The sequence below is a fragment of the Rhipicephalus sanguineus genome, chromosome 8 (genome assembly GCF_013339695.2).
Source record: "Rhipicephalus sanguineus isolate Rsan-2018 chromosome 8, BIME_Rsan_1.4, whole genome shotgun sequence".
Taxonomy (NCBI): Eukaryota; Metazoa; Arthropoda; class Arachnida; order Ixodida; family Ixodidae; genus Rhipicephalus; species Rhipicephalus sanguineus.
The window spans coordinates 167,600,361-167,622,156 of record NC_051183.1 but is presented as its reverse complement, the minus strand read 5'-3'; the positions used below and the strand labels follow the sequence as shown (position 1 = coordinate 167,622,156).

The following is a 21,796-nucleotide window of genomic DNA, read 5'->3' as shown; positions in this document are numbered from 1 at the left end:
CGTGGAGCTCTGGTGGGTACTTGCTCTTCTGTTCGTCACCAGCCCTGCAGAGAAGCTGTTGCATGTCACTTGAAAGCGCAGATGTAAACACGTGCGAGCCTTCTTCTGAGAGGAGCTTTCGCTCCCTGATTTCTTTCATAATTTCTTGCGCCGTCTCATTTCTCTTTCCAAGCCTCCGCTTAGTTTGCTGCAGAGTCTTGATTTTCTTCTTCAGGCGTGTTATCTCTTCTTCAGAGGCAGAGACTTGGTCCTTGTACCACTGTTTGGTCGGCGAAGACGCAGGTGGTTCTTCAACTTCAGGCGCTTCGCAGATGGGGGGACAATTACTGGATGGGCTATCTTGATGCTCGCGGTCTGGGCGCTTTCTTTTTACCTGAAGTAGACGTCATATATTTTTGTTGAGTTCCAAATTGGAGGAAGGAAGAGATAATAAACCTCATGTACTTTATTTGCTACCACCAACTTATCGCTGGAACTGCTGAACCCCTAGAGTTTTCGCCTGACGAAGCAACTTGTAGGCTCAAGGAGATGTCACACGTGAGCAGAGCAGACAAAGCAATAACTGCGTCTTAACATCCGCTCGACTGATACCACACAATCATGATCACTTTTATTCAACAGTTTACGAAGCTCAAAAACGGCACTCACGGTACACGATTTTTTTTTGCGAACACAAACAAGAACGAAGCAATAAAGAGAAGACGACAAAAGCATTTCCGTTCAATGTCTGACAAGTGCATTCGTATACTTTCGATTTCTGGCTGCAGCCTAACACCTAACACCTTGCGCGAGAAAGCCAAGCGTGCGTTTCGTGGTGTGATACTTTGTAATAGTAGTCACGGGCTTCTGTAGATGCTGTGGAAACGCGGGAAACACGGAAGGTACACTTCCCGCCCGCAATCTCTTTGTTTGCCCGGTGCGGTCAAAGCACTCTGGCGCGAAGTGCACGGAGCACAGGCGATCTCCATCTTTCGCATTCCACTTCTCACGACGAACGGCCCGCTCCCAGAGGCTCCGCATTTCGGGATCTTTAGGAAACCTGTCAAAACATCCGGACTACTATGTTTTGCACGTTCAGATCGCGTCAGTTAGCTCCCCTTAGTAACGCGCGCGTAATGGCTCAGCCGACGACGTTTTCGTGTATTTGCAGGTGAAATGTGAGGCCACAACCTTTCCTCAGCCTGTTGGCACAGCCGTAAGCGACGCAAGAGGTAACCACTGCGAACCATTGGTGCTCAGATGCCGACAGGGTGAAGTAACGACGCACGAAAGCATGCAGCGCGCCACGGCGTGGAGCGCGCTTTCTGCCACTGGCAAGATGGCGACGGCCGGCTTCACTGGCAGAGCGCCCCCTCCACTCCAGCAAGTTCTATGTATCCTCCTTGATTTGTATACGTCGATCAATGCATATAGACTCAATGATGATCGCAGTTCCTTGAGTTCGGGTATGAAATCCAGGGTTTGAAGGAATCCCCTTTGGTATCGCAGAAAAGGAATTAACGCCGATCACAATAAAAAACATTTAAAAAATCACGCCATATCCACGAAGTTAATGATGATTGAGGAGCTGGCTCAGAGATAATCTGGTAAACCGTGAATGCTCCGTACAATTCCTCTACTGTCATATAACAATTTCACACGTTGTTATAGTAGCGATTATCGTCAGGTCGTTGAACCACAAGCGGCCGCAGACCTTGCAACTGTGGCCGAACGTGTGGTTGAGTAAATCGCGCTTGAAGCATGCGCCAGTGCCACCACCTTCTGGTAGCGACCGCTTTCGGCGCTTAGCCGCTGCATCCCGCACCCGTAGCTCTTCGAGGTTCTCTTGCCGCCGCTTCCGCGCTCCTTCGGCTTCGCGGGCTTGTATCTCGGGGTCCGCACGACGCTCCCGTCTCTATGCGGCCTCGCGAGCTCTCACCGGAGGGTCTTGGCGGCGAGCCCGCAATGCTGCTGCCTTGCGAGCCCTCCACTCCGCCGTCTTGTCTTCTTCGTTAATGTTATTATTATCAAAGTGCACTACCGGAGTGGAGCGAGCGCCGCATGCTACAGTTGGCTATGCTATAATCAAGGCGCTCGAAGAACAAGAGGAAGAAGACTTCTCTTTCGCGCGAGCTGCGCCTGTAGCAGTCGCCTCTGTAACTAAGGTTACGCGTACGTCGCGGGACTTTGCCCCAGCTTAAGAACCTTGCGAGCCATCTCCTAAAACAAACAAGACGTTTCGGCTCCCGCACGGGAGCCTTGTTCACAAAAAAGTGTAAAGCCTCTTCACAAAGAAGCCTCTTCAGAAAGAAGTGCAAAGACTTTCCACTTCTTTGTGAACAAGGCTCCTGTGCGGGAGCCGAAACATCTTGTTTGTTTTTAAAGTGTTTTTATTGTGGTCGGCGTTTATTCCTTTTCTGCAATTCGGGTCATCATCATCATCATCAGCCTGTCTACGCCCACTGCAGGGCAAAGGCCTCTCCCATGTTCCGCCAATCAACCCGGTCCTGTGCTTTCTGCTGCCACGTTATACCTACTGTAGCGAAGCCTTTGAGTTGAGTAAGGGGTTGCGCTCTCTATAGCCTTCTAGTGGGTCGTCCTCTTGGGCTCTTCCCGCTCGCGCTCTGAGCTCGTGTTCTTGCTTGACTGTCGCCATTGAGCATCGTCGCCGACTGCCGTCTAATAAACGCCTCAACAAATTGGTGGAGAGTGCTGTGCTCCCTTCGATGCCCCTGGAGCTACGATCCCGTACCCTACCAACTACCATGCCTCAAGACGCTGCTCAGCAAACGCCTCCTCCAACAACGACCTCCTGCCCCGGTGTCCCCCGCATCCGCGACCCCCCTATCTTCACCGGCGCGGATGGGACCGACGTTGAGGACTGGCTTGCGATGTACGAGCGTGTGAGCGTACCCAATAAATGGGACGAGGCAGGCAAACTCAGCAACTTGGTTTTCTACCTCGCGGGTGTGGCGGGCCTGTGGTACAACAACCACGCCACCGATTTCCCCACGTGGTCTGCTTTCAAGACCGCCATCATTGACGTGTTTGGCCGCCCTGCCCTTCGTAAACTGCAAGCCGAACAACGTTTACGTGAACGAGCTCAGCAGACCGGTGAGTCCTTTACGAGCTACATAGAAGACGTCCTGGACCTGTGCAAGAAAGCCGACGCAGCTATGCCTGAGTCTGACAAGATCCGCAACGTTATGAAAGGCATCGACGACGACGCCTTCACTATGCTGCTCGCCAAGAACCCTCGTACTGTGGCCGAGGTGATCACGCTCTGCCAAAGCTACGAGGAGCTGCGCCGGCAGCGGTTGCTGACCCGTCGACCTGCATCACGCGACGCCGATCTCGCTGGCTTGTCGGCCATTTCTGATCAGTCCGCCTTGCTAGCCGAGATCAAGTCCTTTGTGCGCGAGGAAATTGCCCGCCAGTTCTCCCTACTGGCCTTCCCTCAGCAGCAGCATGTTGAACAGCCATCGACCACGCTGCTGCCTCCCTTACGCCGCGCTATTCAGCAGGAAATCGCGGAAGTCATGCCGGAATACCACCAGCTCCCTCCGGCGGCTGCACCGCTCAGTTACGCGCAAGTTGTAGCCAGGTCACCCCAAGCGATCTCTGTGGCTGCCCCACTTACTTACGCTGAAGCCGTCGCCAGACCTCAGGCCTTTGAAGCGAGTGTGCCGGCTGCGTTTGCCGACGTCATACCTGGGCCACCGATGCAGCCCATCATGCAGTCGTATCAGCAGACGCCTCGTCCACCGCGTCCTGCGTCATGGATGGGACCTACCCCGACGAATCGATGGCGCACTTCTGACAACCGCCCGATCTGCTTCGCGTGCGGTTGCGCCGGTCATGTTGCCCGCTATTGCAATCGCGTGCAGCCGCCTCGTGTCGGCTCAACCATCACCAGCCAGTCAAGCCGCCCGTATTACGCTTCACCGCCGCCTATGTCACCGTCGTCTCGCTCAGCTCCATCTACACGCCGTTCGCCGTCACCACGACGCCGATCACTGTCACCGATGCGGCCACGTCCGGTCCCACGTGACCAGGAAAACTAGTCGTCGCAGTCCACGAGGCAAGGGCTGCGACGCTGTCGAACTGCGAAAGCCCTCAGAGAAGCCCATCGAACGTGTTAGACGTGTTTGTGGACGGTGTTCGCGCATCTGCCCTTATCGACACTGGAGCCGCCGTATCCGTTATTGACGCCAAACTTAGCCGATTACTGCGAAAAGTGACGACGCCACTTCCCGGCCTCTCCCTCCGTACAGCCAGCGCCCAAAGTATTCACCCTACAGCGGTGTGCACAGCCCGCGTCATGATTAACGATGCTCTGTACGCTGTCGAATTGATCATAATTCCAGCATGCTCTCACGACGTCATCCTAGGATGGGATTTTCTCTCCCACCACGAGGCCGTGATTCATTGCGCACCAGCCGAAATAGAGCTCTCACCATTCTCTGATCTGACGCCGGCTGACTGTCCATCGTCTGTGAGCAAGGTACTCGTCAAAGACGACACCACAGTGCCTGCAAACTCGTCAACGGCGGTATCCGTCTACTGCGCCAGTCTCTCCGACACCGCTGCACTCCTCTCGCCATCTGACCGTGTTTGCACGAGGAAAGGCCTGCTGGTGCCTTTCGCGACCGTGCAAGTCACTCAGGGCAGCGCGTCAATTTTTGTTATCAACCCATCTCCGTACAGTGTTACGTTGGTGCGAGGAGAATGTCTCGGCAGCGTGGAACCCCTCGAAGACGCACAAGTTATGGACGAACCAGATGACACGCACTGCCCCAACTCCAGTACGCTCAGTGCTGTTACCACGTCTGGTTCATCGCCCGATGATGTATTCGCTTCTTCCATTGCTGACAACCTTACGCCGGTCCAGCGTTCCCAGCTTCTGGGTCTCTTGGAAGAATTTCGCGCTTCTTTCGATGTCGCTCAAACTTCTCTCGGCCGCACGTCCACCGTTACGCATCGCATCGACACTGGCGCCCAACCGCCACTGCGACAACGTCCATATCGCGTATCTCCCACAGAACGCCGCGTAATCAACGAGCAAGTCGACGACATGCTTCGACGCAATGTTATTCGACCATCTAACAGCCCCTGGGCGTCTCCTGTCGTTCTTGTTGCGAAGAAGGACGGTTCTGTGCGGTTCTGTGTGGACTACCGACGGCTCAACAAGATCACTCGTAAGGACGTGTATCCACTACCGCGCATAGACGACGCGATTGACAGCCTACAAGGAGCAGAATTCTTTTCATCCATCGATTTGCGCTCGGGGTACTGGCAAGTACCTATGGCTGATGACGCTCGACCGAAGACCGCCTTTGTCACGCCCGACGGCTTGTACGAATTCAACATCATGCCGTTTGGGCTGTGTAATGCGCCCGCCACCTTCGAGCGCATGATGGATACTATTCTGCGCAACCTGAAATGGCACACGTGCTTGTGCTACCTCGACGACGTCGTTGTGTTTGCTCCAGACTTCTCCACGCATCTTCAACGCCTCCGGCATGTGTTGACGCGTTTGAGCAACGCTGGTCTGCAACTGAATCTAAAGAAGTGCCGATTTGCAGCACGGCAGCTCACAATACTCGGCTACGTCGTGTCCAAGGACGGAATTCTCCCCGATCCAGCCAAGCTTCGGGCCGTGACCGAGTTCCCGAAACCGACGTCCGTCAAAGAACTGCGCAGTTTCGTAGGACTGTGTTCCTACTTTCGGCGCTTCATTCGAAACTTCGCGACTATCATATCGCCGCTGACGAAGCTCCTCGGAAGTAACGGGCCCCTCCATTCGTGGTCGTCAGATTGCGACGACGCTTTCGCAACGCTCCGTCGTTTGTTGACGTCGCCTCCCATACTACGCCACTACGACCCTACGGCCCCTACAGAGGTACACACAGACGCCAGCGGTGTTGGCCTTGGCGCTGTCCTTGCGCAGCGCAAACCGGGGTTCCCTGAATATGTCGTGGCATATGCAAGTCGTACGCTTACTAAAGCAGAGACCAATTACACCGTCACCGAAAAGGAATGCCTGGCGATCATCTGGGCCCTTACGAAGTTCCGACCCTATTTGTATGGTCGCCCATTTGATGTCATCACCGACCATCATGCACTATGCTGGCTGTCGTCATTGAAGGATCCCTCAGGCCGCCTCGCCCGCTGGGCACTTCGCCTACAGGACTACGATATCCGCGTGCTGTACCGCAACGGACGCCAGCATGCTGACGCCGACGCCCTCTCGCGCTCGCCCTTGCCTGACGACAATACCCCATGCTCGTCACGTAACATTATTGTTTCTTCCATCGACGTTCACACCATCGCTACCGAACAGCGCAAGGATAAATGGATCGCCTCGCTGATAGACTTGCTCACTGATCCGTCGGCAACACCAACCACTCGCGCGTTGCGTCGTCAAGCCCACCATTTCGCCATTCGTGATGATCTACTGCACCGACGCAATTACAACGCCGATGGCCGCCAGTGGCTACTTGTGATACCCCGCAGTCTGCGTTCTCAAATATGCGAGTCCTTCCACTCTGATCCACAATGCGCGCACTCTGGGGTATCCAAAACTTACCACCGCATTCGACAACGATACTTCTGGCGAGGGATGTACCGCTACGTGCAGAAGTTCGTTCGCTCCTGCCTCGATTGCCAACGCCGAAAACCTTCAACGCACGTGTCACCCGCTGGTCTACAACCATTACCTTGCCCTAACCGTCCGTTCGGGCGCGTGGGCATCGACTTGTACGGACCACTTCCTCTGACATCGGCTGGTAACCGCTGGGCAATCGTCGCTGTTGACCATCTAACGCGATACGCCGAAACCGCCGCCCTCCCAGCGGCTACAGCGCGCGACGTTGCCTCCTTCCTGCTACACCGATTCATGCTGCGTCACGGTCCACCCCAGGAGCTTCTCAGCGATCGAGGCCGTGTCTTCTTGTCGGAAGTCGTCGAAGGCATTCTCAAAGAGTGCCATGCTGTTCACCGCAAAACTACTGCTTACCACCCGCAGACGAATGGCCTAACCGAACGCTTTAACCGCACGCTCGGCGACATGCTCTCAATGTACGTCGCCGCCGATCACACAAATTGGGATGTCATTCTGCCCTTCGTCACCTACGCCTATAATACCGCCCCTCAAAGCACAACTGGGTTTTCACCCTTCTTCTTATTGTACGGAAGGCACCCGTCGCACACCATCGACACGATACTCCCATACAAGCCGGATTCAACTGAGTGTGCGCCGATTTCTGACACAGCCAGGCTTGCGGAAGAGTGTCGCGAGCTTGCCAAGACCTTTACAGCGCAGGAACAAGAGCGGCAGAAGAGCATTCGCGGTGGCACCACCACTTCTGAGTCCACGTTCCTCCCTGGAGCACTCGTATGGCTCTCGGTCCCTACCACTGCATCTGGCCTCTCTTCAAAACTACTGCCGAAATACGAAGGCCCCTATCGGGTCGTCGAGCGCACATCCCCGGTCAACTACGTGATCGAACCCATCGAACCATCTTCGGACATGCGCCGTCGAGGGCGCGACATAGTCAACGTGGAGCGCCCTACTATGACCCACTCATAGTGACGAGCTGTTAGGTCGCCGGACGGCTCCCTTTTCGTACCCGGGGAAATTGTAGCGAAGCCTTTGAGTTGAGTAAGGGGTTGCGCTCTCTATAGCCTTCTAGTGGGTCGTCCTCTTGGGCTCTTCCCGCTCGCGCTCTGAGCTCGTGTTCTTGCTTGACTGTCGCCATTGAGCATCGTCGCCGACTGCCGTCTAATAAACGCCTCAACACTACAAACTTCTTAACCTCATCTACCCACCTAATTTTCTGTCTCCCCCTCACGCGTTTACCATCTCTTGGAATCCAGTCAGTTACCTTTAATGACCACCGGTTATCCTGCCGACGTGCCCGGCCGATATCCATTCCTTCTTCTTGATTTCAACTATGATATCCTTAACCCCCGTTTGTTCCCTGAATTCGGGTATACGGAGACAAACAAAATTCAGGGTGTCGACAAGACTTTCCTTGTTTGGCTACGCTGTGCGTGGGGAGGTGAAGTGAAGGTCAGAGAAAAAAAATTCACTGACGATTACGATACTGCCTAATGCAAATTCTGAGGGCAGCTGTTTGGGTTTCTTGATTCTGCGATAAGCTGAGGCTAGACTGCCTCGCTAACCGGGAGACCACGGAGGGCAGCGCGTGGGCGCGTTCCACAACAGTCGCCGTAGACATGCCTCCATTCATGCAGCGCTTTGTTTCCATGTATGGTATCGGTGGACGCCCTCGTCGCATACCTTAGTGATAACGTCATCAGCAACCGCACTACGGCGCGCACCACTGTGGCGCCACGGGAGCCGAGAGGAACCTCTCGTCTCGCCACTGTCCACCCTCTTCCTCGCGCTTTCCTCGCTATCGCCGTCTTTCATCCTCCGCGTTCGCTCTCTTTCGTCCTCGTTCGCTCTGCCGGTTACGATGACGCCGACGCCGCTTAACGCAGGAAGGAGCGCCTAAGAACTACGCTATAAACGAAGATGGACCAGACAACGTACAGCGTATCTATCCAGCTGCACACTGAAGGCTGTTGCCACCAGGCATATTATGTTCATGTCTCTTTGTAGGCTCGTCTGCATGTAGATTTAAAAGAGGCAAAAGGTAGTCGGACTATGTTGGCGGGCAGCTGTCAAGAATCACCCCTGCACGTTTGCAGCAGTGTAGGATGACTGATTCCGCAGAAAAAGCGAACAGCGCTCGAAAAGTTTTATCAGTTACCACTGAGAAAGATGCAGCCGTTCCTTGAAGCTGGTCAGCTGCATCCAGTGAGTGCACCGCTGCTCGGTTGCTATGCCGAGCCGAATTAGAGTAAAATTGAAAAAAAAAAAGCAAGAGCTACTTTGTACGCATGCAGGTACGTGCAGAGCTCACACAGAAGAGGACAAAGTGAGGGAATGATGAGAGCGCACGGTTCTTAGCCAATCCCCCAGCGTAGGTGTGTGCCAGAGTTTCCAGGATCTACTCTACTCTACTCTACTCTACTCTACTGCATTGTCCTGGTTATACCTTAACTGAGCCCTCGTTCCTTTGATCGCAGCAAAGCTATATGGTGAGCGTGAACCAATGCGAAAAGCCTCAAACCGCCTGGAGTGCAAACCCTTTCCGGAAACGAATGTTCTTGAGGCAACAATACCTTGGTTTGGGGCGAGTTGGTCCATCATTAGAGAAAACTTGAAAAGCGCGAACGATGGAGACGAAACACATACAAAAGCGCCAGTCCTGTTGTACGCGTTCCGTTTCCGTCGTTTGCGCTTTTCAAGTCTTCTCTAATAGTTCTTGAGGCGTTCCTGAGTTATTGAGCACCAAGACTGCTTCATATAGATCATGATGATGTCGCAATCATGACATGCATAATGATGATTTTCTTGTTACGACCTGTCATCATACCAGTGTTGCGGAGTTGCCACTCCGGTATTGGAATGACTCCGGAATCATTCCACATTTTCGCGACCCCGGAATAGAATGGGGACAACACTTGGAGGAATTGAATGGGAATAGAATTAGGCGCCTTTTGCACGGAATGGAATGGGAATGGAATTACGTCTTTTTCGAAAAATCAGCACGTTTTCGTCTATGTGCTGTTTTTCAAACTTCAAGAATTAGTAAGTCAGAGCCTCGAATTTAACAATAAAGCAATGAGGGCATTGGGGAGGACCGTATTTTGCTGCACCCTTAATTACTACTACTGTAATATCATGCTCAAATCAGTCATGTAGACCTGAGTACATGTTTTGTTCGAAGTCGAAGGCGACAACGCATTCTCTAGGTGCACCTTTAGTTAGCCAGAGCCAAGGGTAGGCGTGGTGTAAAAGTGTGAACTATCTGCCAATTTGTAAAAGAGAAACCGAGGCACGAGTTAGTGTACAAACAAATGCATTATCCCAGCAGATACTGAACGGAGAAACAAATTACCTCTGCGCGTTGGTTCCCATTGATAGGCCCACACGAAAGTGGCGAATACTCTATGCACAAACTCTGAAAGAATAAGCGCTAAAATTGACGAACACACAAAGAGCAGAACAGACAAAGGACTGGCGCTGTTCTGCTCTTTGTGTGTTCGTCAATTTTAGCGCATATTCTTTCAGAGTTCATGGATAACCAACTAGCCCAACAGTCTGTTCTACTCTATGCACAGCCTGATCCTTATCTCACGAGCAGTTCAGTACCTGACATACGCAAATAATCTTTGCGACAAGGAAGACATTGCATACCTGCGCACTGGCTAACACAGAAAGTTCTCCTCAGCCTATCCATGCTTGTGACGCGCGCTTCACAAGCGTGAGTGCTGACAAGCAGTGCGGCCCAGTGTTGCAACTAATACCAGCAGATCTAGAGGGTTTTGTTCCTCATTAACCAAATCTTAGTAGAATGGAAAGTTGGGCTAGTTGGAGTGCATGCGTGATTGACGTAGCACTAAAGACGGAGCGCTCGTCCTGTGCACTATGTGTTCCTTTCGTCTCCGTCTTAGTTTTCTCCATACTGACGACCGCTCCAGACGCGTGGCAAAACTGCTTTGTCTTCTTCAATACTACTTTTGTCAGCACAAAAATGCGCTATGTCGTCATTTTAGCATTAACACATATAAACTTAAACAATATTAAAACATTACCATTCGTTCAAACATGCTGACCATGCAAATACTATAGGTAGCAGGAGAACTTCCCCTATGGGAATTGGTAGGGTGGTTGTACTGCACGAGATAGGTTACCAAGCTACTATCCCTCGACCTTGGTAACGTGTTTTGCGTACTTTTGCAGTTCTTAATGAACCTGATGACATCTGCTTTATGAGGCGTTCATTCTTAATATTATATGGGGTTTAACGTCCGAAAACCACGATATGATTATGAGAGACGCCGTAGTGGAGGGCTTCGGAAATTTCGGCCACCTGGCCTCCTTTAACGTGTACCTAAATCTAAGTACACGGGCCTCAAACATTTTCGCCTCCATCGAAAATGCTGCCGCCGCGGCCAGGATTCGACCCTGCGACGTTCGGGTCAGCAGACGAGTGCCATGACCACTAGGCCACCGTGGCGGCAGGGGCGTTCATTCTTAACTCGACAAAACTATCAAGATACCTTTCCTACGTCGAGGAATTACAGGAGTGAAATTGAACTGCCCGGTAATTCCCGGAGTGGGAATGGGCTAAGTTTTTTCATTCCGAGGAATTGAAAGGAATGGAATCGCGGCATGTTCTAATTCCCCGGAAAGGAATTGAAATGCAATGGAGGCGCCGATACCGCAACACTGAATCATACATGTTCGTCATGCAACACACCTGGTTCTGTACACACACACACACACACATATATATATATATATATATATATATATATATATATATATATATATATATATATATATATATATTAGGGGTGTGCGAGTAGTGAAATTTATTCTTAATATTGAATCGCATATCGAATAGTATATTTTCACGCAATGTGTACCGCGAATTATGACAAGACAAAGGAAAAATCAGGAACGCTACGGCGTGCTGACAGCTTCATGACGCACTTGTTCGGGAGTGGCTTTTGTTTCAGCTTTTATAGGCGCGCAGGCGTATTGATAGAAGAGCCGCCATTTTAGTCAGCAGCGGCAGTCCTCACCTCCTAACAGAAGGTGGTACGGTAGCTAGTTTTCTTTTCCCTATGTCGAGCAATAAGGCTCCTCTGACAACGGTAATGTTGTGTTTCATCGCCATGGGTTCCCCGTGCCCAAAAGTCTTCGGGCACCCGTTCACAGCAGCGTTTTAACTGCGCGCCGGAAAGATGGGAGTTCCTGAACTATAGTGGTGCGCTGCGGCAGTGGCAACTGCCCAGCGTGAACAATTTTTCACGTGCAAAGCCAATCACCAAGGGTTTCGCAGGCCAAAGTCAGGTCGTTTTACGGCGCTTGCGGCATATGCGACCGAATTAAGCAAGAAGTTTTTAAACCAGGATGTCAGAGAAAGTTTAACAAACGGCGACGTTGGCGTTAGTTTTAGCCACCCTCCCTAACCAAGTTATATATATATATATATATATATATATATATATATATATATATATATATATATATATATATATATATATATATATATATATATATATATGATTGAACGAAGCGTTCACGAAACGACAGTTGTAGATAGATAGATAGATAGATAGATAGATAGGCCACAATCGTCGGTTGTAGGCAAAATTGATGGTCGGCGGAAGCGTTGTCTTTTATACATCAGTGATCGAACCTTCTAGTGTTAACGCTAGTGCTCGCGTGAACCACGTGAACTCCCGAATAAATTTGCCTATAGTCGGTTACAACCTGAGAATAAATACAGCCTCCGCCGCCAGGACAGCGGTGTGCCTGCCTTTCATCTGTGCAATGTAGTGGTTTCCGTTCTAACCGTAAGTACTTTTTCTCTGCCAGTGTATATGCTACGCATATTATGAGTCAAATGTTCATTGTCGCTCCATAAATTATTACGCTTAGTTCGAGCCTTGAAGAAGACAAGTCCACTTGTAGAAACGTCGGCTCGAGCACCCACCCCCTGTTTACGGACTTTTTCATACGCTTAGTTGAGCAATGATGGCGTAGGCTTTGCTGAAATTTGCCAGGAAGATAAAGTTTTGGACAAAACCAGTGACATGAACATGTGTCTAAAGAAAAAGTCTCCTACCTGACACACGCAAAAGGTGCTTGACGTCATCGAAATGAGCAAATGGAATTCGATGACCACCTTGTTGAGACGTGCGGTGCTTTTTAACAGCCAAGCTGTTTCAGCTGGCCGTAATGTGTCCGACCCTATCCCGAAAAATAAACGAGTATGTGCCACAGAAAGTGGGTAAATCCCACTACAGTCGAAACCCGCGATAACGAAATCCCGAGGGAACGAAATTCTCACCGCAACGAAATATTTTTGGAGCACCTGCGAACGCCCATAGGAGTCACTGCATTTCGTAACTCGCGACTACGAAAGATATTCATACCGCGGTCCCTCATTATCGAAATTTTTGAAACACGAGTGCGCAAATAAACTACTCTCGCAACATTAACTACATTCCAAAACTGCTGAAATGCATTCATGCTACACTTAAATTGTGCAAAACTATCGCTATAGTGCAATTGACAAGCAACCGCCATTATTGTTTACAAAAAAAAAAATTCCGCAGATCCCACGTACCGTGGGAGTCGATGTTATGCGAAGCATGCGGCGGATAGGTGACTGTGGCGTAGCTTTTTTACTGAGCGGCACGTTACAAAGTGACGCTAAAGATTTGTATAAATTTTATACGCACACATATATATGTTGAAGAGCCGCATATGTGCTATATAACCAGTTGTTTACGGTTGGGTAACGCTGCCACTGGCAACGTGGGTATTACCAACACCAGAAGCGGTAAGCTGATATGTAGTGCTTATACGTGTCCCGAGAACTCACGCACGTTTTACGAACCGGTGTGCATGTGTGCAAGAAGTTCTTGACAGTTCTTGAACAAGGGCGTCATCACCGTGATCAGTGAGCACCAGCAGCTGGTCATGACTTGTTGTAGGATCCGGTCGTGATGGTGGTGACGAGGGGTCCATGTGTGGTGAAGTATGTGGTATAGTAGAGCTGTTGGAATTCGTGGGTGCCTCGGTCATTTCATCGACAAATTGTCTGTCGACAGAGCTGGCGACATGTCGGAACCTGAAGTCAGCCTTCGCGTTGGTGAGGTATAGGCCGTCGAGGCTGGTAGGCCTGGATTGTGCTACGTAGACCAACATCAATGGATGGTGTTTGTCGTATTCGTACACTACCTGAGCGTATGTGTCCTACGTAGCCAAGTCTACAAAGCGGCTGTCAATCAATCTGACATCATCCTCGGTCAGCATGAGGCCATCGCCCAGCCTCGTTAGAAATAGAGGCCACTGCGTCGTTCTGGTGGACGAAGTGCACTTTACGGTGCGGTGATGTGGATATCATGTGTAACTTTCGTTAATGTATTCCTCCGGGCTCGAGCAATGCTTCAATATAGCTTGCTGAATCATAGAATAAAAACGTAAAGTTTATTAGACTGCTATAAAAGCGGAGCCAACACTGGAACTACAGACGTTGATCTGATATGACGCCTGTATCGTAGGAGTACCCATCGTATACGAGTATCATGTAGTGTTTATTGCTTTCTTGTAAAATTAGATAGCCAGCACCACAACCACAATTGACTGTCACCGCTATTACGCCTGCGTAGGCTGTTTTACCAAACCAGTTTATAGACCTGGCGTGGCTCAGTGGTAGAATACCTGATTGCCACGCAGAATGCTTTGGTTCGATTCCTGCTGCGATCTTAATTTTCATTCTTTCCATTCGTTGAGTCAACGCTGCCGATGTTGGTTTTCCTTAACGCTCTAGCATGTAAGTTACCAATGTTCTCGCCGTTCCTAGGTGGATATAAACTGTCAATCACCTGTGGCGCATACCCGTACACCGCGGCCCGTGGTAAACGGGTATGTGCCACACGTGACTAGTGGAAAGGGTTTGACGACGTACGTGACAGGATTTTAACGTTATTCATGTCATGACCCGGCAATCATATTCGTCAAATCCTCTTACCCTCCCATGCAAATTTTGGTCTACACCAAGTTAAGGAGGCGATTATGAGAGCACCCAGACGTAGGCGGCTAGATAGATAGATAGATAGATAGATAGATAGATAGATAGATAGATACGTAGATAGAAACGCTCAAAGTGCCAGAGGTTCGCTAAGAAATGCTTCGCATTTAAAAAACCAAAGCTGGCGACAATGATGATGACGATGGCCTGCCGAAACATCTGCTTGTTATCGCGGACTACGTAGCCAAATCCACATTCCTCATGGAGTTTCGTTCGTTGGCTTGGCTCTGTGCTTGGCTTTGTCGGCTTTGCGCGCATATGGTCGCGTGTGTGGAGCCATTTGTGGAGCGTTTGCTTGGTCGCTTGGTGCAACGTGAACTGTGTGTTGCGATCGCTTCGTCCGAATTCCCTGCCTGCAAAGATGCCGCCTCCAACGAAAAAACCGAAGTTCATCACGCTGGAAGATAAGGCTGCAATAATCAGTGAGGTGAAAAGGGCAGGAAAAAAATGAACACCGCCGAAGAATTCGGCGTTGCGTGCAGCTTGCTGTCCACGATTCTGCGCTGATCCGCGCTGATCCAGCGGAGCCGGAAGAAGATTCGCCTGTAGGCGCACTTGATGACGGTACTGGTGACAGCGCAGTGCCGCCGTAACTTTGTGCTGTGGCAAACGAGATTCCCGATCGAGAGGCATCAAACTGCTGCATGGTAAGGCCCGCCAAAGCAAGCTTACTGACTTTCCGAAATAAAATGTGTTTTTTTGTAAATTCCATGTCTTTTCTGCCACATTCTCGTGCCAACGAAATTCGCGCAAGAGCGAAATGCTGTGCTTTCCCCGCCGATTTCGTTATTGCGGGTTTCACCTGTACTCACCACTGGTCCACTAAAAAACAAGAAGGCATTAGTTAGCCTAACACTAGGGAACAGGAAAAGCAACGGCGGCTGCAAGAAACTATCATCATCATACAAACGTACTTGCTGCAGAATTTGGGTAAATCGCCCCGCCACGGTGGTCTAGTGGTTATGGCGCTCGACTGCTGACCCGAAGGTCGCGGCATCAAATCCCGGCCGCGGCGGCTGCATTTTCGATGGAGGCGAAAATGTTTGAGGCCCGTGTACTTATATTTAGGTGCACGTTAAAGAACCCCAGGTGGTCGAAATTTCCGGAGCCCTCCACTACGGCGTCTCTCATAATCATATCGTGGTTTTGGGACGTTAAACCCCAGATATTATTATTAATTTGGGTAAATCCCACTACTAACCATCGTTCCACTAAAAAGGAAGAAGGCAACAGTTAGCCCGAAACGTATTCATATAGCAGCAATGAATCAATAACAAAAATATCAATGAAAAAGAAGAAACACGTTGGGTTACACTTTAATTTCAGTATTCTAATTTTTAGTCACGATTAGTAGTGTAGTCTGAATGTACAAATAATTATTGCACTCTTTTTTATTTAAAGTTTGTAGCGCTACATTTGACAAGGACAAGACAAGAGTGCTGACAAGAGTGCATGGCAGGACGGCCGCTCACTCTGTTTTTATTCAAATAACACGCCTTGCATTTCATAGCAAAAGAAGGCAACGAACGCATGCGCAGTTGTAAGGGAACAGTCGGCTATGGTGGGCTTTCTGCGGGACTATCACCTTTTGTTTAGTATATTATATTCACTGGCACGAAAAGATCAAGACGTGGTGCTGACGCACGTGTCGCCTTTTCGTGTGATAAAAAATGTTTCCGATAGTTCGCGAGCTAGGGTGCTATGCAGGATGGCCCGAGCTTCTCGGGTACACGAGTGCACTCCAAGCTCGCCCTACGGCGGTCATGATAGGAAGACAGAGTGCGGAGCGCACGATAGTAGCGCTGATAAAAACGGCTACAAGAACGAGTATGGCGTCACAAACGCATCTGCGGCGGTTTTCAAAGGAACACCGCGTGCGAACGCGTGAACGCCGCCACTCAGGCAACATCTGAACAGCGTAGCGACGTCAGCGTGATTGTCGTGTTATCAGTGCACTTAGTTGGGCCAGTTGGTTCGTCATGTCGATGAAGTGGATGCGCTTGAAAGACGAGGACGAAGAAGAGACGGGATGCGCACTGTGCGCACTGTGTGTCCCGTCTCTTCTTCGTCCTCGTCTTTCAAGCGCATCCAATTCATCGACTTGTGGTGTTATCTTTTTGCCAACTGAACATCGCGCCTCCCACGGGCGTGTTCGTAGACGTTTGTCCTCTTCCGGGCAAGTTCTTTCGTTCCACCTGCCGCATGGAAATTTCCACTCTCGAACGGGCAACAAGGGCGCACACGCAGCACTCTCATGCAGCTCGTTTTGCTTTTCTCGAATATTACCGATAAATAAATAGACAGGTTACTCTAACTTACATTATACACCTGAAAATGTTTCTGAATTAACTTATAAATAAACAAGTGAATAGTAACAGTTATCGACGCCAATGCCACCAGGGGCCCTTGCTTCATGGCTGTGAGAAGTCAGTGCGCAGGAAGTCAGGCAGGAAGGACGTGTTTTTAGAGAGCTCCGGAACGACAGTGACAGGTAAGTGTCTTTGCATGATTCGAGCTTGCATCTGTCTGTAGCTTTATGAGTACATAAAGCGCTAGCGTAAAGCTTGATTGGGTCTATTACGTTGTACGGTTTTTTTCTGTGTAGTACTTTGTACTCTGTTGTTTTTTCTGCCACCACGTGGCTGAGATCTGTGTGTAGACAGACACGTGCATGCACAGGTGCTTTGAAGTGTAGCGTATCTATTGATTACTGCGGTTCTTTTTGGCTTAGGGCAGTCAATTTTAGTACGCCGTGATTATTTGTTGTGACAGTTTTCTAACATGTGGGCATCGGTGAACTGATCTGGCCATGGTAAAAAGACCGTAAAGTGTTCATGGTGCCGGGTAGGTAGGAAGATAGAAATTTGTGCGTATGACAAAGCAGAAGAAGCTGACGCCAATTGTAGACAATGCGACTTCGAGGAGAAAATGGAAAACATGATGGCTGTCCAGAGTGGGCTCATGGCGAAAATCGCAGAGCTGGAGAATGCATTGGCGACAGAGCGAGAGAAAACGATGGCCATGGAAGAAAGGCTCAGGTCAGCCGAGGAGGGCCTATCGAAGGTCGTCAAAGTGAAGAAAGAAGACGCAGGAGACGGCGGAAGCGTTAGGGCGACGACATCCCGTGGGGGAGAGGCGAAGGGAACATCAGGCATGACAAAGGCAGGTTCAGTGGTCACAGGGCCCAGCTTCCGGGAAGTAGTTTTGAGGGAGGGAGGGTACAAAGCGGCAGCCGTGACTCACGCAAGTAACCTAGTCAGCAACCAGGTGCACATTTCAGAAGGAATGTCTGAGCAGGTCATCATCGCCGGTCACTAAAATTTAGTCCGATGCGCAGAGGCAGTCAAAGAGAGGGTGAAAGGCGATAAGAGAGTTTCGACAGGGTCGTGCCCAGGACATTCGTTGGAGTAGTCATGAGGCAAGCAAGTGAAAAACGCGCAGCTAAAACTAACAGACGTAACCTCGTGGTAATTGCGGGAGGGCTAAATGACGTCTTGAACAAAGAATCGTCAGGACTAGCGACGACCTTGGTGAAAAGGGTCGAGGACATGCGCGCCGTGTCACCCAAGGTGCAAATTGCAGTATGCACAGTACCGGAAGTACCAGTGCGCAACGGCAACTTGCAAAGAGCTGTTGTGGACGCAAACAAAGAGATATGGAGAATTAGTCGAGAGAAGGGCTTCGAGGTAGTGGATATAAACAGGCAGGTACACAGGTGGGGTTGTTTCCAAAGGGACAGAATTCACTTCGATAAGAGGCTGGGTCATGAGGTGGGCTAGGGACTGGCAGGACGCGCAGTAGCTTTTCTGGCGTCACGCGGGCCCTTCGGAGTCCGTGGTAGCTAGTAACAGGGAAGGAAACCAGGAGGACGGCTTGAAAGGTAGTATTGCAAAAAACCAGAAAAAAGGTAAAGCAAAAAGCCAGAAGGTGCGTGTTGCAATTAGTTACATAAACATGCAGAGTGGCAGAAAAAAGGCAATATGGTTAGAGATTGAGGAGCAGTTAAACGAAGAACAGATAGGCTTTTATGCGGTTACAGAAACACACCTTAGAGACTTGGAAGAGCCACCACATATTGAAAATTATGTTTGGGAAGGGTGCAACAGGATCACATCAGAAAGGAAAGGTGGGGGTGCATGAGTGCTAATTCACCGCGGCGCCAAAAGGGTTAGAATGAAACAGACGTGTTCAGAGCACCTCTGGGTTTGGGCACAGTAGGTGGAAAGAAAACGTGGCTAGGGGTTGCCAAATTGTGGACGGGAAATGACTGCAGAGAAAAGAATCGGGAGATAGTGGATTGCATGAGTGAGGATATTAAGGAATTTAGTAATGGCGCCCAAATCATCCTTCTAGGGGACATGAATGCACACATACATGACCTTGAGGGATATTCAGACACCAATGGGAAGTTATTACTAGATCTCTGAGAGCAACATAGTCTGGAGGTAGTTAACACGGGGCCTAAATGTGACGGCCAGATCACGTGGGAAGTCGGAAACAAACAGTCAAGTATTGATTATTGTCTCACGTCTGAAGGAATTTACCACAAACTGAGAGAAATGAGAATATACGAGGATGGGATTAAAAGCTTCTCTAATGATCTTAAACGAATAACACTACAAATGGGATATGAAACTGGAAATAACAACATGGAATCAAAGTCTGGCAGCTCGTATTTAAATGACAAAAAATAGAAAATATAGCCGGAAGAGTCGAGGAAGAAGTAGGCAAAATATCAGGCAAGGACTGGGAGTACAGTGCGCTGTTAGATCTAATGACGAAAGAGATAGGGAAAGAGAAGAAAACTATTTGCTGGAAAGAAAAGAGGAAGCCAAAAAGTTGGTGGAACAAGGAAATGCAGGAAGCGATCGAGACCGGATTGAGACCGGAGCTTTTTTTATTTTATTTTTTGAAAATGACCTTTTTCGAAAAACTCGATTCTTTAACTTTGTTTTCGTTTTTTACGCTGCCCGTAGCAAAACGATCTTCCGTATAAATTTTGCAAAGGTTTTTTTTTCTATATTTGACACCGTTTTGAAGTTTCTGTTTGAAATGGGAAGGACGCCAAGGCGCCTCTAACTTAGCACACTTTTTTTTATTTCGGCCGTGTTTGCCCTTTTTTCACAATTTCTTCCTTTTCAGAAAGGCTTTTCAGATGCCATGGATGTAATTTACAGTAATGCGTATTAAAACCAGCAAAAAAATATTTCGACACATCATTTATAGTTCGCGTTAAATTCGGCCGTGAAATCCGAAAACTTTGCAGTGAGCAAAAATAGGAGGCCCGTGCCGCCACCTTCAAATATATTTTTGGCGCATTGGGAGCGTTTCATGGAAATAAAAACTTCGGTTCCGTGCACTTTGAATGTGCCCACATAACATATAAAAAACTCAGGCAAAGCAAAAATATCGACCGGACAGGCATGTTCGATCTCTCTTGGAATCGCCCTCCAGCGCTTTCGTGAACTGGTTCAATAAACATTCCTTTGTGGATGGCGTCTATGCAAATTCTCTCTGGGTGGGTCAGCGACATCTGTGGGCGGAGCTTATGTTTATTCCTAGCTTGTAACAGGCTGGAGTTGCGCCCTGCACAACTGAAAAAATAGCGAAGCTTCCCAAACATTGCCGCGGCCTGCGCCGAGCGGTGCTAACAGTTTTAAATGCGAAGCATTTCTTAGCGAACCTCGGGCACTTTGGGCGTTTCTATCTACGTATCTATCTATCTATCTATCTATCTATCTATCTATCTATCTAGCCGCTTACGTCTGGGCGCTCTCCCGGTCGTCTCCGTAGGTTGTAATATACCAAAATTTGCATAGCATAGCATGAGTGTACGACGAACACGATTCATCGGTGATGACATGAATAACTCAAAATACCTGTCGCGTACGTCATGAAACCTTTTCCCTCAGTCACGTGTGGCAGATACCCGCATACCAGTGTTCATGTTAAGCGGGTATGTGCCACAGGTGATAACGTAGTCTCAATCAACGCAGTAGCCGCGAACATACACATCGACACGGAAGGAAAGTGGTTGTTGGGGTTTTACGTCCCAAAACCACGATATGATTATAAGAGACGCCAGTAGTGAATGGTTCCGGAAATGTCAACCATCTGGTATTCCTTAACCTGTACTCACATCGCACAGTACACAAGCCTCTAGCATTTCGCCTTCATCGAAATGCGATCGCCGCGGCCGGGATCGAACCCGCGACCTTCGGGTCAGCAGCCGAGTACCGTAACCACCACACCACAGCGGCCGACGCAAGCAAAGTTAGGGAGCTGAAGACAGAGCTTCCCTAGAAGACTCCGGGCTACCATCCACTCGTCGACGTGGTCCACAACGTCGACCATGTGGATTATGCAAAAACCGGGGTCAATGCTTCGTACAATAGCTCTGCCGAGAGGACCATGTCCTTCATGATTACCTATGACTTCAAAATTGATTTATCAAAACCCAAGAACGCCTGGTTTTTAGACGGCATGAAAGACTGCTTGGATGTGGACAGGGCATCACAACACCTTGGTGCCACATCCAGCACAGAAGGAGTCATAGATAATTTCTTCGTAATAGCCATCTGCGTTTTTCACTAGCTCTACTATAACTCGCACTTCACTACACTTTGACCGTTCGTAGCCGCGATCACGAACGAATCCGATAGCAAATTCTGTCCAGCTGCTGGTGCTCACTGATCGCGGTGATGATGACCTTAATCAAGAACTGCCAAGAACCCCTTCCACATATGCACACGGGTTCGTGAAACGTGCGTGCGGTCTCCGTCATAACATATAAACAAAATAACTGTAACGCAACTCTAACAACTGCAACTGTGACTGTAACGTACGTTCAGTGCGCCTGCGCGTGCCACTCGGCTGTTTGTTTATCTAGGGAAACTTTTCTGAATAAAGCTTATTTGCGAGTAGCGCCTGTCCTGTGCATCTGTGTTCATTGTCCTATTCGAATACGCGCTATCCAGTGTTGAAGAATATAAGCACTACATATCAGCTTACTGCGTTTGGTGTTGGTAATACCTATGTTACTGTTGGCATCGTTAAGCAACTGTAAACAACTGGTTATATAATACATGTGCGCCTCTTCACAATATGTGTGTACGTGTATAATTTGC

General features: G+C 49.4%; 1 protein-coding gene across 2 annotated transcripts in view; it reads right to left on the bottom strand.

Moving 5' to 3' along the window:
* Positions 1 to 21,796, bottom strand: part of LOC119402466 (putative phospholipase B-like 2) — a 333,446-nt gene that overhangs the window by 298,777 nt on the left and 12,873 nt on the right. The gene's annotated exons all lie outside the window — the stretch shown is intronic.